At 37.6% G+C, this 14,443-nt stretch overlaps 1 protein-coding gene across 24 annotated transcripts in view; it reads left to right on the forward strand.

Moving 5' to 3' along the window:
• NRXN1 (neurexin 1) overlaps positions 1–14,443 on the forward strand; it is a 633,554-nt gene that overhangs the window by 129,235 nt on the left and 489,876 nt on the right. The window contains exon 1 of one of the 24 annotated variants that reach the window (XM_048936807.1): positions 9,046–9,109. The exons of the other annotated variants lie outside the window; for them this stretch is intronic. The gene's annotated coding sequence lies outside the window, so the exon portion shown is untranslated. Of the gene's footprint in view, positions 1–9,045; positions 9,110–14,443 lie in introns of those variants that run through there. 24 annotated transcript variants of the gene reach the window in all.

Consider the following 14,443-nt stretch of genomic DNA (forward strand, 5'->3'; position numbering starts at 1 on the left):
TTTCTTTACTACTTTCATTCCTAATAAAATCATGTTGTTTGATTACATTGTATTGCAGTAAGCAAACGGTCTCACTTCAGTTTCAGTTGTTCTTTAGAACAACTTTTGCTGGCAATGATAAAAATGCATTGTTGTGACAGCTTCCCTAATACAGGTTTTCATCATATTACATGCAAGTAAGGTCCTGTCGCATTTCAAAACCGGATTGGGTTCAGACCCATCATAGTTAGGCCATGACTCCACCCTCCACCTGCAAGCAGCGTGGACAAATAAATGCAGATCTGTAGAGCAGAACAGCTGGGCCTGTTACTCTGGTTTCAGACACTTTTCTAAAAATTGAGCACTGGTATTTAGTATTCTGAAGTCTAGCAATAGTTTCTCTGCACCGTGACCATTCCATACAATAATTGTGCAGTGCAGTTATGTTAAATGTCAGCTTTTATATATAGGAATGAACTTAATTACATTTGCATGTGATAGAAGAAGAAAGTTTTCTTAACATGTTTTACTTATATTCAGTGAATAACTGCAGGTTTGAGTCTTATTTTTCAAATGATTTTTTCACTTGCTGGCAATAGCATATTGTAATGTGAAGGAAGGAATTGCCACTTGTAGTTTTTGATACATTTCTTAGAGTTAACATATTAATTGCGATTCTCCTGTTAATCAACAGCTTATAAAAAAGATAATTTATAAGTGGGCTAGCTGAGTAGAATTTGTGGAGACAGTCTTTCCACTTTTGCAAGTGCATGGAATAGTAAGCCCCGTGAGTGATGCAGCCGAGGAAGTGCACTTCAGCAAATGCAGATGATAGCATGGCATTTTAAAATGTCCTTTGTAAGTTATAATAGCAGTAAAGATGTTGACTGGCAATGTTTTTAGCTTCACCAGGGTGATTGATGCAATTACTTCCTCACGTTTTTATTTTATTTATGGGCTCCTAAAGGTGAAGATTTTGTAGTTTGTAGAGTATGCACTTAAGCACCCAGTGGGAGCAGCCAGACTGCGAAATGATATTCCACTCATGAGGAGTGATTTTGTTAACGGTTGACAGGCTGCACTAATTCAGTTTGTCATATGTGCCCTTGATAAGCAAACCAACTTAAAAAATAAATAATAATAAGAAAAAATCCTTAACCTGTACTACTGAATTTCCCATAGGAAGCTTTGCATGTCTGTCTAAACAGTATCCAAATTTTATAGTTGTGACCAGTGACTGGTATCGAGAGCTGAGCAGTGTCCTTCATTTCTTTAATACCTCTACGTAGACGTATATAACTACTGCCAACAGTGACCAGAGCTGTTTCTTCACTTGCTTGTAGCCATGAAATTCATGAGCTTATACAGTGTGAAATTAGGGCACATTCTTAAATGTTGTCAGGTTCACTGGTCAGTAAGTAGCTGTGAGGCTGTTTCTTCCCATATCTTTTGAGCAGACGTAAACTCTTAGCACGCTAAAATAGAAGACTGACAGAGCTCCTATGTTTTCCTGTTTGTTTTTTTTTTTCCCCCCCTCTTTATTTTGGTGCTTTTATATGTAATGACATTCCATTTGTATTTGGAATGTAGTATTAGTGATGGTATTTCTATATCTAATTTGTATTTTTAAGCATTATGGTTTAACACAGTGGAGAAGAAAATGTTTCCTTGGTTTGTGTGTGAAAGATTTGTTATAAAACTGAGTTGCTGGGTACTTGAACTTTGATTCAGAGTCTGGTATCTTGCTTGGCAGATGTCAGTCCAGGTTAGTGTTTATTGTCATAGAATCATAAAATTGCTCAGGTTGGAAAAGACCTTAAAGATCATCAAGTCCAACCGCCATCTGACCATACTGCCCTAACAACTCCGCTAAATCATGAGGACGATATCCAAACGGTTTTTAAATACATCCAGGGATGGTCACTCAACCACCTCCCTGTGGAGCCTATTGCAGTGCTTTCTGTAAATAAGCTTTTCCTGATATCCAACCTAAACTTACCCTGACGCAACTTAAGGCCACTTCCCCTCGTCCTGCCTCTTGTCACCAGTGAGAAGAGACCAGCCCTGCTCTCACTGTAATCACCTTTAAGGTATTGGAAGAGAGCAATAAGAGACCTGTCCCTCAGCCTCCTTTTCCCCAGTCTAAACAGCCCCAATTCCTTGTCAGTCTTATCTGGGAAATAAGGGATGGGAACCCTTAATCTAAATGGGAGCAGACCTTGAACTGCAGTGATGTTAGTAAGTAGCAATTATGCAAAGTTATAATTAGGCTAGATAGTTCATGCAGTAAACTTGGGGTGAAGAGTAAAGATGAAGATTTAATGTCTGAAGGTCTGAGTTAATAAGATCACTAATTGCATAAACACAGTGAATATATTAATTGAGCTTTCAGTTTTCAATCATGTTTTCTGAATAACTTCAGACTTTTGAGACTGCTGCCTTAAAGCCTTAAAATAGTGTTTTCAGCTGGTGATGATGGAGATGATTCCTATGGTGTACGTTTCAGTTTCTAGAAACTTAAAGGACAGTATTGGTACTGGACAGAGGAGCCTCTGTCACTCTACACCAAAGGTTGTATGGAGTAAACTAAAACAGATCCGAAAAACCCTATTTCAAACATAGAAAAGTCTCACTCCATGTGCTTACAGGAAGGTTGTTATTGTAGAATTTGCTTCCTGCAATATCACTGCCATTCAAAGAGTTAGCTGGCATCATCTGTGATTCAGTCTCTTGAGGGCTGCCAAGTGTTTGTGGAGCTAGAAATCACAAAAGCAAACAAAAGTTTTTCTAGATACTTTTCTAGATACTAGATTTGAGGGGAGCTTTCTGTTCCAGTCACAATGCTGGCACTTCTCTTTAATTCTCAAGATACTACTTTGCATTTCAGGGTTATTTTTTTTTGAGAGCTTTGGCATCATGCTCTTCTGCAGGTACAGATGGTTCTTCTGATCTTCTGTACCTACTCAGGTATTTTCCCTGTTTCTACATGCTGAAGATTCATCCAATTTATCTTGTATCTCCTGGATGGTGGGTTTTCCTCTAAGGGCTGATAATGGAGAGCACCTTTTTTTTCTATGTGCACATTTAGAGGCTTGCTCTGCTGATAAAGACTTACAGAATTGAAACCTTATTTTCCACTTCTCTGAGCTCGAAGTGTTATTTGCTTAATCCAAAACTCCAAATGATTATATTTATGAAATAATTAAACAGCCTTGGAAAAGCACAGTATTTAAAGAATAATCTTACTGTGCATCTTTTTTTCAGCCAGAATTTCATTAAAATAATTCAAAATATAGCTATATGATATCAACTGTAAACGCTTGGCAGGTATTTTGCTAGATATTGTTGCTATAATTTGTTTTGCCTATTTAGTTTTATGTCTCTAGATTGTCTTCAAAGTGGTTGTATTTTGGAAAGAGGAGAAAAACTCCACAACCTACTTTTGTTTTAGTAGGATGCGTCTGCCTTGTAGTGTGAAAATCTAAATTTAAATTGGGCTTAAGTGTAGAGTAACATCCTGATTGTTTCCAGTTCACTCATCTCTAAATTTTGTACCTTATGATATCTGTTTCTTTAGAATGTGGGTATTGATACCCGGGGAGTTTTTTAAGGAAAAAATGCACGTAAGTTAATGTATTTTTAGATGCATAGGTCTGGCAGTCAGTGGGTTATTTAATTGTTGTCTAATATTTCCAAAAACTTATTCTTTTGTCTATTGTCTTCCATGGCACACATACTTGTTCTATGGCAGATCTGTAGCACAGGTGCCAGCTCTCTTCCACACTGCTCAGTGTGTCTGGTAGAAGAAACAAAAAACAGAACCAGAAAATCCACAGCAGTTTCTGAAAACCAGGAGCTGAGATGTGTTGTTTTAATACTGAGAAAAGTTCTGGTAGCCTGCTGCTCTTGATAGTGTTGATTGTAGTGAACTACTTTTCCTTCAAAAATCTTGGTATCTGTGCTAAAGGAGGGCAGAGGGGAATGAGGCTTGTAGTTGTCCCCATCCTGTGGAACAAGGGTGAATGTAAGTATACTCATCAGTTGTTCAGACTAGGATGGAGTGTTGGTGTTCCATCTTCTGTTAGTAAATACAAAAGAAGGCTTCATTAGCTGCATCTTACTTGGAATAGCTACGGAACTCTTCTTTTTAAATCCCAATTGGAACCTCAGAAGGAAATTAATTTCTGGTGGTAACGCCAAAGGCTCAATGCATTTTTGACTCCAGGCAGCTCTGCTAAATACAAAGTTCTGAATACTGCTGTTGAGACTTAGGTATTGGCATCAGCCTCAGTGTTGTGTTGATTCAGAAATCCAGTTTGCTGATTTGTCTGTATTTATCTGGGATGACGCAAAGTGGAGGAAGACATCTGTTTTAAGAATCATCTCTGTTTGGCTCAATAAACCATGTGTTCTACAAACTCTTTTTAAAAGAAGTTAGCAGACCCTGAAATTGTATTTAGGACTGATGAAACACAAAGTGTTGTTGCTTTCAGTACAGCAACAATTTGGAATAGCGTAAAGCTTAACAAAGCCACAGCATCACTTCAGTCCTGTGTGCTAATCTGCTGTTACTGTTTTCTGATGTCTCTGCTTGTGTTCTGGGAGGAGGTTTCAGAGATGGTAACCTTTTATAAAAGTCAATATTAACACAGTCTGCTATAGTATGTAGATATAATGTGGAATGTGAAATTCCAGCTTTGGTGTTGTCTTTATTTGGATAGAACATATTGTTAGTGGGAAAGAGGAAGAGAGATTTTCGGGGGTGGGAAAGTGGGGGGTAAGGGATGTCCTATTTTCTTTTTTTTTTTTCTTTTTTCTTTTTTTTTTTTTTTTTTTTGAGACATGAGAATGGTTTTTGTAGGATGAAGGATTCCTTTGGTTGTATACATTTGTACAACAGTACATAATATTATTATATATATAATATAATATTATTAACAGTATTATATAATATATAATTATATAGTATTATATAGTAATTATATAGTATTATATAATATATATATAATATAATATTATTAACAGTACACATATTATTTATGGAGTAAGATGTGAAACTAAATAAGCCTAGGAAACAAACTATGGTTCTTGAGCTTTTTATAGCTCAAACACTCCTGGTTTTGTGATGTAATTGTACCTGACAGAAAGATCGAGTTTTAAAATGCTCAACCACATTTAGATTTGAAGAGTTATAGCAAGCTGTGAAACAATGAATGCTTTTCTTAAATAAATAATTACTTGTAAAAAAGCATCCAAAAATTTAGGTCTGTACGTGTAAAAACTAGGCTCCAGACCAAAGGTAGGGAAAAGTTAAGCATGAAGTAATCTTTTTGAGGTCAGGTTATAAAATACTTGAGCAAGAGGTCGGATGAAGGTGTGTTATAGTGATATAAATCTAGCAGAGTCATTCTGGCTTGAAGTGATGACTCTGAGTTTTGATTTTTAGCCCAGAGGCTTACTGTGATAGCACAGGTATTCATTCACGCATCCAGGAAAACACCTTCTTTAACCTACCTTACTCCCTTTCCATCCCCCTATGCTTCCAGTCCAATGTGCTTATTTGTGTGACATTGAGATATGGAAATATAATTTATCAAGAAATTAATATGTGACAGATCCACTGTGTGCAGCAGGGAAGAGGTGGTGACATTTCTTCTTCGGCAGAGAAGAATTGACCATGCAAGCGTTATTTTAGTTTGTATCTAGTGAAGAAATATATTTCATTTTACATTGATTAAAAAATTTGTGGAGAATGGCTGATGTTGTATTAATGTTGATGAAGAGCATGCCTACTACATTTTGCATGCAGTTGTCATAGCAACTGTACTGGAGAGTGACCCAAATTAATTTTCCACCAGTCACTAAGTGCCCTGTCAGTTTTTTTTTTTTTTCTTGTGTTAGGGATAAGCAGGCTGGAATATACTTGGTTTTTATTGCTTTGGGGTTTTTGGGTTTTTGTTTTGTTTTGTTTTTTTGGAAGATGCTTGCCTTATGATTTATCTCTGTACTCTTGAAAATGATGGCCAAACTATGGTAATCGGCCAAAATCTACCTTCTTAATTTCTGCAGTCAAGTGTGTGATATTTAAAAATCACCATTGCACAAAGAAAGCAATTTCAGTGAATAACTAGTAGTTGGATGGAAATAAACTTTGTATATAATCACCATGGTAATTGAAGTAGACAATAAAATATGGTTATTTGAGACCTCAGGCTCTGTGGTGTTTTGCCGCTGTAATGTATGGAGGCTGCTCTGAAAATAATGCCTCCAGTTTATTTCCACAGAAACTACAACAGATACAAAGAGCATGATAACGCTGTTTAATAGACAAAATCCTCGGCTACAGAAGGTATTTTTCAACTGTCATCACCACTAGGTCTGTGTTTTCATTGGTGATGAACGAGACCCTGTATGCTGTGCTTGTCTAAATCTGCACCACTGGAGGTGACCCACTGTCACTGTTGCCTTTGCTGGAATGCATCCCCACCCTGTGGTGTGCTCACAGCCTCTGTTTGATCTCTGTAAATGTTCAGCAAGAATTGGTAAATGTCATGGCCATTTTTTCTGCATGGAGTAATTCAGTCACACACCTTTTCTTCTTATGGCATTTGACATGGAAGCACATTCTGTCAGACTGCCCCTCTGCTGCCGTTTGTCACAGAGAAACAAAATGCAATGGGACATTGGTGAGAAGGTTCAACTTCTACTGCCATTCCAGTGACATCTGCCTCTGACATCATAGGCCAACAAAATAGGAGGCATTACTTTTGGAGCAGGCTTTGTATAATAAGAAGAGTGCTGCAGAACTTAGTACTTTCAACCCAAACAGCAAAACAGGTGGCAGAACTTGAAAAAAAGTTATTGAAGGGGGAGGAGAAGGCATTGAAGTAGTACCTGGAGAAGAGATACAGGGCTCTCTTCAGCTTTGCCAGGTTTCTGTTCTCTCTCCTCCAAAAATGGATGGCACTGTTCCAAACCCTTTGTAATTACTCACAAAGCAGTGACACTCATTACTGGGCTTGTTTTAGTTTGACAAAGACAAATACAGCAACCACATGCAATACAACGGATAGCAGTAGTGGAAGCAGGGAAGGTTAGTGTTCTTGAAATCAAATTGCTACCATCAGGACAGCAAGGTTTGTGGAGCTGGATGGATGGCTGGGAGATTAGTCACTGGCAAAATGGACTGAGACTGAGAAGGAAAGCTGTTAGTGATTTGGTTGGAGATCACTGTTATTTCAATTACCTGAGCTTGAATTTGGGGAGAAAGGTAACATTTACAGAGGTATACATGTATCACCATTCAGTTCGGCTGATAACCATTTTGTTTGCTTGAGATTGGTTACAGTAATCTGAAGAAAATGAGTTACCTGTGAAGTTGCTACATAATCTGTAGACTGGAGGAGAAAAATGATACATGAAGGGAGCTTTATTTTAAATCCAGCAGCTAGTGGTGAAAGGGGTCTGTCCTACAAGTCAGCTGTACATATATATACTTTTTTTTCTTTTTGTAAAGTGTGGTCTAGTACAGGTGTCCATTAGCTACCACGTTGCTTCTTTCTGGAGAGTTAGCGGGTTGTCTTTATATGATTCAAGAAGCTAAATATCACTTAGATCATTCACCTCTGCAAGTATTTCCCTTAGGAAAAAATGAGTCACCTTTCACATGTGGACTATTTGGATAATTTGTTTTGTTGAGTTGGTTGTCAACTGTCCTGGTGAAACAGAGATAGCAAACAAATGGGTGGAGGTACTTATTAGTGTTGCTGTGGTGGTCATTGCAGAATTTGGATGCTGTCACAGGGAGGTAAATCAAAGGTTAATCACTTAACCTTCAATGTGTCTTCAGCAGAGCTACTAACTGGATGCAGGGTTCATGAATTTTGGTACCTGAACTGTAACAGTGTCCTTTCACAGAAGCATAAAGGCTATTCCACTTCAGAAAAGTTCTTGCTACCTTTGTGCTGTCCGTGTAAATTAGAAATAATCATGATTGATGTCAACATGTGGGCTTCTTTGGAGAGGCCATCTCATATCCTGTGCACTGGTAGCACGTCCCTGATTCTTCTGCGTAGTAAAGGACCTTTGAAACCAGATTGTGATCCAGAAGGTGTTTTAGGGATTCTTAAAACCTTTCTACCCTCCATTTATCTGGTCAGTATTTTTATTGATCTGAATTGCTGTGGATTAGGATGAGAGTTTGGAAAAAAGTGAATGCATGGCTAAAACAGATTGGAAGGCTGGTTATCTTTTTTTCAGAAGCCCTGGAGTCCACTTAGGGAGCTCATGAAATTCCTTCGCCCGTGCTTTGTGAGAGTTTGCTAATGAACTTCTTTGATGAATATCTTCCAAGAGCTAGCTTTGCTGGTTTAAACTGCATTTTATCCACTGAAATAATGCCTATCTCCCTATCTGAAAGCAATGGGAGTCTTGATCTACTAAGGCTTGTTTTTATGCAAATGTAGTAAAATTTGTATTTAGTATTACTCCAAATGTCTATCTAGATCACTTGTAATTCTCTGGCATATATCCTAGTTTAACTGCATTAGCTATTGATTTCTCTGGTCTCCACTGTAAATGCATTGGGTGTGTGAATGTTTTACTGATGGCTGTGGTTCTTTTGGAGAATGTTTGCAAATCATGTGCTCTGATCACTATGTGTTTAGGCATGCAATACAAACGCAAAACATTGTTTTTGTTTGCTTTTTGGCTGTTGTTTTTTTTTTTTTCTCCTCAAATTGGAAGTGTGAAAAATGATCTACCTGTAAGTAAATGTATTGCTACTTGGAATTAGATAAGAAAAAACATGGTACTAGCTTTAAGGAGTCCTGCTTTGATAGGAGATGATGGTGACTGGTGCTTCAAGCCAAGATTAATTCTTTTTGCAATTTGTAATTTATTGAGTTGAGTGGTGTAGTGGAAATGCTGAGTCATGGCCTGATCCAGTGATTGAGCACCTGGTGGGAAGGCAGGGCCAACCCAGGGGAGCTCAGGTGCATGCAATGATGCAATGCAGCTGGGTGACCAGAAGGGCTCGAGCCAGGATCCACCCCTTTCCAGACCTCATTTAAAGGCAGTGGAGGAAGGGGATCTCACTGGGGAATCTCTGCCTGCTGAAGGCCTTGCAAAGGTAAGCATTTTTTCTTCTTTTGTTTCTGTGCTCATGGCTGCTGCACTAGGGGTTGCTCTCATTTGCTGCAACCTAGAGTTGTGCCCCTCTGCTGTTATTGCTGTACTTTTCATCACATTATAGCATTACAGAAGGTTTTCAAGAATGGTTCTAAGGGATGAATTTGGCACTTGTGTTTTGCTTGGTAAATGGCTTCTCACTTTAGTAGTTGCCAATGCTGTGTGCTTTTTCCTTTTTTTGTTTTTCTTTTTTGAATCACTGTTGTGTGAGAAGTTGTGGAAGATAAAATAATTACCAGGTTCGCTTACCTGCTTGCAACAATGTTAACATTGAACTCACAGGGCAAGTTTGTTATGCAACTGAATTCCAATTCTCCTCTTCCTAACTTTACAGCAGAAGCTGGCACTGCTGTTTAGTATAAAAGAATTATACCATGTTATGTGGTTCAGTGAGTGAAATTTTCTGCTAAAATAATCGAATGAAAATTTATTATCAGAATGTGAGATCTGCATATTTTCTTTCAGTGGAAGCCATCATTAATTCATAAAATGCTGTCTTAAGTGGAATACAAACTAAAATCAAATAATTTTTCTCTGAAGGCGCTAAGTCTGACAGTCTTGCATTTTCATTTTTAAGATGATTTGGCACTGTGCAATGTAATAAAACTTTATTTTTCCTGTTTGGTTGCCTAAATTTATATTGTGTGCAAGTTGTTGTGCCTTCTGTGTATTATATATCTGCGTGTGTATATGTACACATTTATATATAAATTTTATTGTTGCATAATGTCAAGATACAATTCTCTGTTGATGGATGATAAGGAATTATATAGCAGTCTCAGTCTGGGTTTGCATGATGCTAGATCTTAGAGGAAACCACAGAAGATGAGACTGTAAGCTCTTGCAGGATTTACTCTAGTACTTTGCTATTCTTCAGAAATTGTAAATTTTAGGCTGAAATATAATGTTCTCCCTTGCCTATAGTGGTGTCTTTTTATGTATATGAATAAGAGGGTTGTTGTAGAATTGATTCTCAGGCACTTAAATGCAGCAGTATTTATCTATTTTTCAATAAGTAAGAGAACAGCTCTAGCTCCTTGACAGCTGTGATTCTCTAGTGCTATTGCTGTTGTTCACAATCCGTTCTTGATCACAAAGAAGGATTTTCTGTAGACGTTTGCAAAAGTCTTAAGACTTTCTTTCATATCTGCCTCAGCAGTGTCTATACCAAAATAGTTCCTAGTATTGTGGGGGCAAGTAATACTGGAAATAAACAATGTTAATGAGTTGCACTAACACACTTAATAGGGGAAAAAAATACTAGAAAGTCATTTGTAAGTAAAGGCAAATAGAAAATCTTTTATGAGTTCTGGAGGGCAGATAGAAAAGATTGGTAAAAAGACTAGGATGAGCAGTCTAAATCTGAAAACATAGGGAACAATCACTTGGAAGACTTACGAGATCGTCAGTTGGAGAAGGCTGGCTTTTTGTTTTTGTGTATGTGTTTAAATTGTGGTAATCTATTCTAATCTTGGGACTTTTTTTTTAAGTGTATCTCTCAGGTTTTATTCTCTGATTATCCTTGAGGTCTTTGCGAAATTGTCTGCTATGCTGCTTGTATCAGGTATTGCTAGATGGTCTGAAACAAGTGAATTTTAGACTAGCACATCATTGACTCAACACAATTTAAAAGGAGTTGGGGGAGTATAGTGAGCTGTTGAACATTGGAATGGCTTTGGAAGGGAGTGCACAGGTGAAGAAATAGAATTTGTCTTGGGTCTTGCTGTATGTCTGTTGACTGAATTTTTGGTCCTTGGGAGGTGGGTCCACTGAGGAAAATGCAGAAATGAACATTCAGAAGGTATCTTCAGATTACCACTTAAAGAAAGCTATAGGAAATTAGATTTACTGTGAGTACTTGCAACTTACCAAAAGTCCTTCAAATATTTCTTACCTTACCTTGAAAATCACTATATATGTAACACTATGTATGTAACACAGTGTTAGTTTTATGTCGCTCCATGGAGAATCATAGGCTTGATCCCCAATTTATGTAAATCAACTGAGATCAAATGTCTGATTCAAAGCATTGTTACTTTTGAATGTATGTTCCCTTTCTCTCAACAATAAAACTAATCAATGCATGTACACTTAAAGGCTGGGGGGATGACGATGATGGTATGACTCAATAAAACTGCAACAAAACTGACCAGAAGGCTGAAGGATAATCAGTAGTGTATTAAAACTGTATTAATTTTACCATAGTAAAAATCTCAGGACCTCTGTCCATGTTGACTCCTTAGGGTCCTGGTAATGTCAAGGCATTTCCAGATATGTTTAGAAAGAGAAGAACCATTACTCTGGGATTGCTTTTTCTCTAAGGTCTGTGTCTGACAACAGACTTTCTTTTTTTTTTTTTTTTTTCTTTCTAGAAAATCTGGACAACAAATGTGCTGGTAATAAGTTGTTTAATAGAAATGCAAATCCTTTCAAGTGGCTTGTCACAGATTCAACTCTCTGGAACTAATACATTCAATTGGATGTTATTTTGAAGAGTACCATAGTACCAAGTACCATAACAGTAGCTTTCTGTTTAGAGATGCCCAGTTGAAAATGTTTTTAATGAATATACATAAGACATTTGTCTTTGTTTCTGTTTTCCAATCTCTTTCTTGTCATTTTGCTTCTGGTTGTTTTTTTTTTTTCTTGGTGGTTGTTGCATTCATGTCTCACTTATTTTCCTTTCTGTATGTATTTGGCAGAGTCCTTTTTTTCTCACTTTGCTTAGACTTGTTTCTGTTGATTCCTTGTGTGTGTTTTTCTTGTGGTATAATGATTGGCTGAACAGAGAGCTGAAAGGCTGGGCAATAGGAGAGATACTGCATACCTCTTTCATTGCACACATGAGTACAGGAGCAAGGGATTATAGTGAGAGGAGGTGAATGACTACCATGTCCTGCTTTTTTCTACTTCACCTTGCTGTGTTATTCAGGTTCTTTTCTTGACTTTTGTGTGGAAAGTACAGCGCTTGTGTAAAACAAAATTGGCTGAAGTTGTTCTCTTAGTGAGAGAACAGAAAAGGCAAGTGAAGCAACTAAAGCGAGGGAGAAATCAGCTGTAGGTAAAGGATGAAATCAGGAAGCTAAAGAAACCTGAATGAGTGAACAGTATTAATGCATGTAGAGGGGGTGAACTGAGGAGAGAGACATGTTGGCAATATCTGGGTGTTCCCTAGGATACAAGATCGATATTACCTACCTTCTTATTGTGTTCCTTTTTCTAGACTGCAGAATGTATATAATAGTTTTGAAGTGAGTCTTGTTAACCAAAGACTTCCTGCATTCACTCACACAGTACATCCAGCCTCTTGTATTTTCTTCTGAATTAAAGACTTGTTCTGCCTGTACTCTTGATGCTGTCATGTGTATCTGGAATGAATTTATTGTTGAACACCTCTCCTAGGATTTGATGGCTTGGTGTTACGATAGATTTGTTTCATAGTTCACTAGTGCAGTGATGGGACCCTCATCACAAGGAGTGTGTGAGCAGGTTTGGAGGAGGTTCACATGAATTATCAGGGAGTTGGAGTACCTCACTATGAAGAGAGGCTGGACTTCTTCAGCCAGGCAAAGAGAAGGCTACAGGAAGACCTTACTGCAATACTTAATAGGTGCTTATAAGAAATATGGGGAGGGACTCTTTACCAGGGCATGTAACAATAGGACTATGGTTGATGGCTTTAAACTGTAAGAGGGTTGGACTTAGGTTAGATATTAGGAGGGAATTCTTTACTCGGAGAATGGTGAGGCAGTGGCACAGGCTGCTGAGATAGCTGTGGGTGTCCCATCCCTATGGGCATTTAGACACTGGTTGGATTGGATGGGGACCTAGGCAGTCTGGTCCAGTGGGAGGTGTCCCTGACTATGAAAGGGGGCTTTGGAATGAGGTAGCCTTTAAGATCTCTTCCAATCCAAAACATTCTATTGGATATAAGGTAGCTGTTATGTATGATTAAGAATGATTAAGAAGGAAGCAGAAGTATGGAAGTGTTTGAATCTTTGTGCTTGTTCTAGTGCCTAGTGAATAGGGACTCTACAGCTTACTTTCTCAAGCATTCAATTCTGAATGCTGCTGTAATGTATTACACAGTTACTGCTTTTGCAGCTTGCATTTTAACACACTCATCACTGTTTACAGCAGTCAGGACGGTGTGCTCCTTGTTTACATATCTTATGTTCTTCAGTTGAGGGAAACAAATTACGCCCTTCAAAACATGGAATTGCTGTTTTTGCCTAATTGATTTATAAGAAATTACAATGCAGGTCTGATTGAAGAAAGCTCACGTGTGAAGCTGCACTTGGTTTCCTGAGATGTGTGTTTCTGTGAAGTGGAACAGCATATAAATTGTGTTGTCGATTGGTGTGGGTTTGGAAAATAAATATTTGTAGCTATTCCATAGCATCTGAGCTTTGCAGTACGTGCTGTTGGATTTTTTTTTTTTTGTATGTAAAAATTTTTTTGATGTCTGTTGGAGGGAAAGTAGGTGTGAGAGTAATGGATACAAGGAATACATTGAGTCAAATAAAAAAATCCCAGATGTTTTTAACTTAAATTGAATGGTCGTGTTTTTAAAAAATGAAACTGAAGATGTTTTAAATTTATAGTTATTTTTCATAGTTCAGGCAATATGTTTGAAAGACCTCACTGTCTTTTTTTGTTTTCTATTGACAGTTTGGCAAACCTGAAATGAACTTGTAAATATTTCAAGACGTTTTACTCTTCTAAAAATGTTTTGAGTAAGAAATTGATCTTTTTATGAAATAATCCAACGACAGTTGCATTTTACCTGTTGCATAATTATTAAATTGTGGGTTGCTTTTTCAGTCAGATATTCTCTTCACACTAGAAGCAGTGAAATGTTTCGCAAAGAACAATACTGAAAAATGAGTTCCTTCTTTAGTAAATGGTATCGTACCGGGAACATGTAGAACTGCTCCTTTCAGAGCTTGCCTTATTTCTAAACAAATGGAGAGTATGTTCGTAACTCCCTGTACTATTCTTCTAAAACAACAATTGATTAGAGAAGATTCTAAAATGCAGTAAGATTGATAGCAATAATACAGCTGCAATACCTTTTATTTTCTGTCAGCTCTGAGAATGGCCAGCATTCCCAGTTATACCTTAGTACAGAGTGCCTCCTGTGAAATGGAAGAGTAAGAAGTAGAGGACAAAATTATTCTAAGAAGCTGGAAACTGGCAGTACTTTCTTCAGATTCTTAATTTGTCTTATTCCTGTTCTCAAGGTCCTGCTGTACTTCATTTAAGTTTACTTGTA

This window comes from Lagopus muta, chromosome 2 (assembly GCF_023343835.1).
Source record: "Lagopus muta isolate bLagMut1 chromosome 2, bLagMut1 primary, whole genome shotgun sequence".
NCBI lineage: Eukaryota > Metazoa > Chordata > Aves > Galliformes > Phasianidae > Lagopus > Lagopus muta.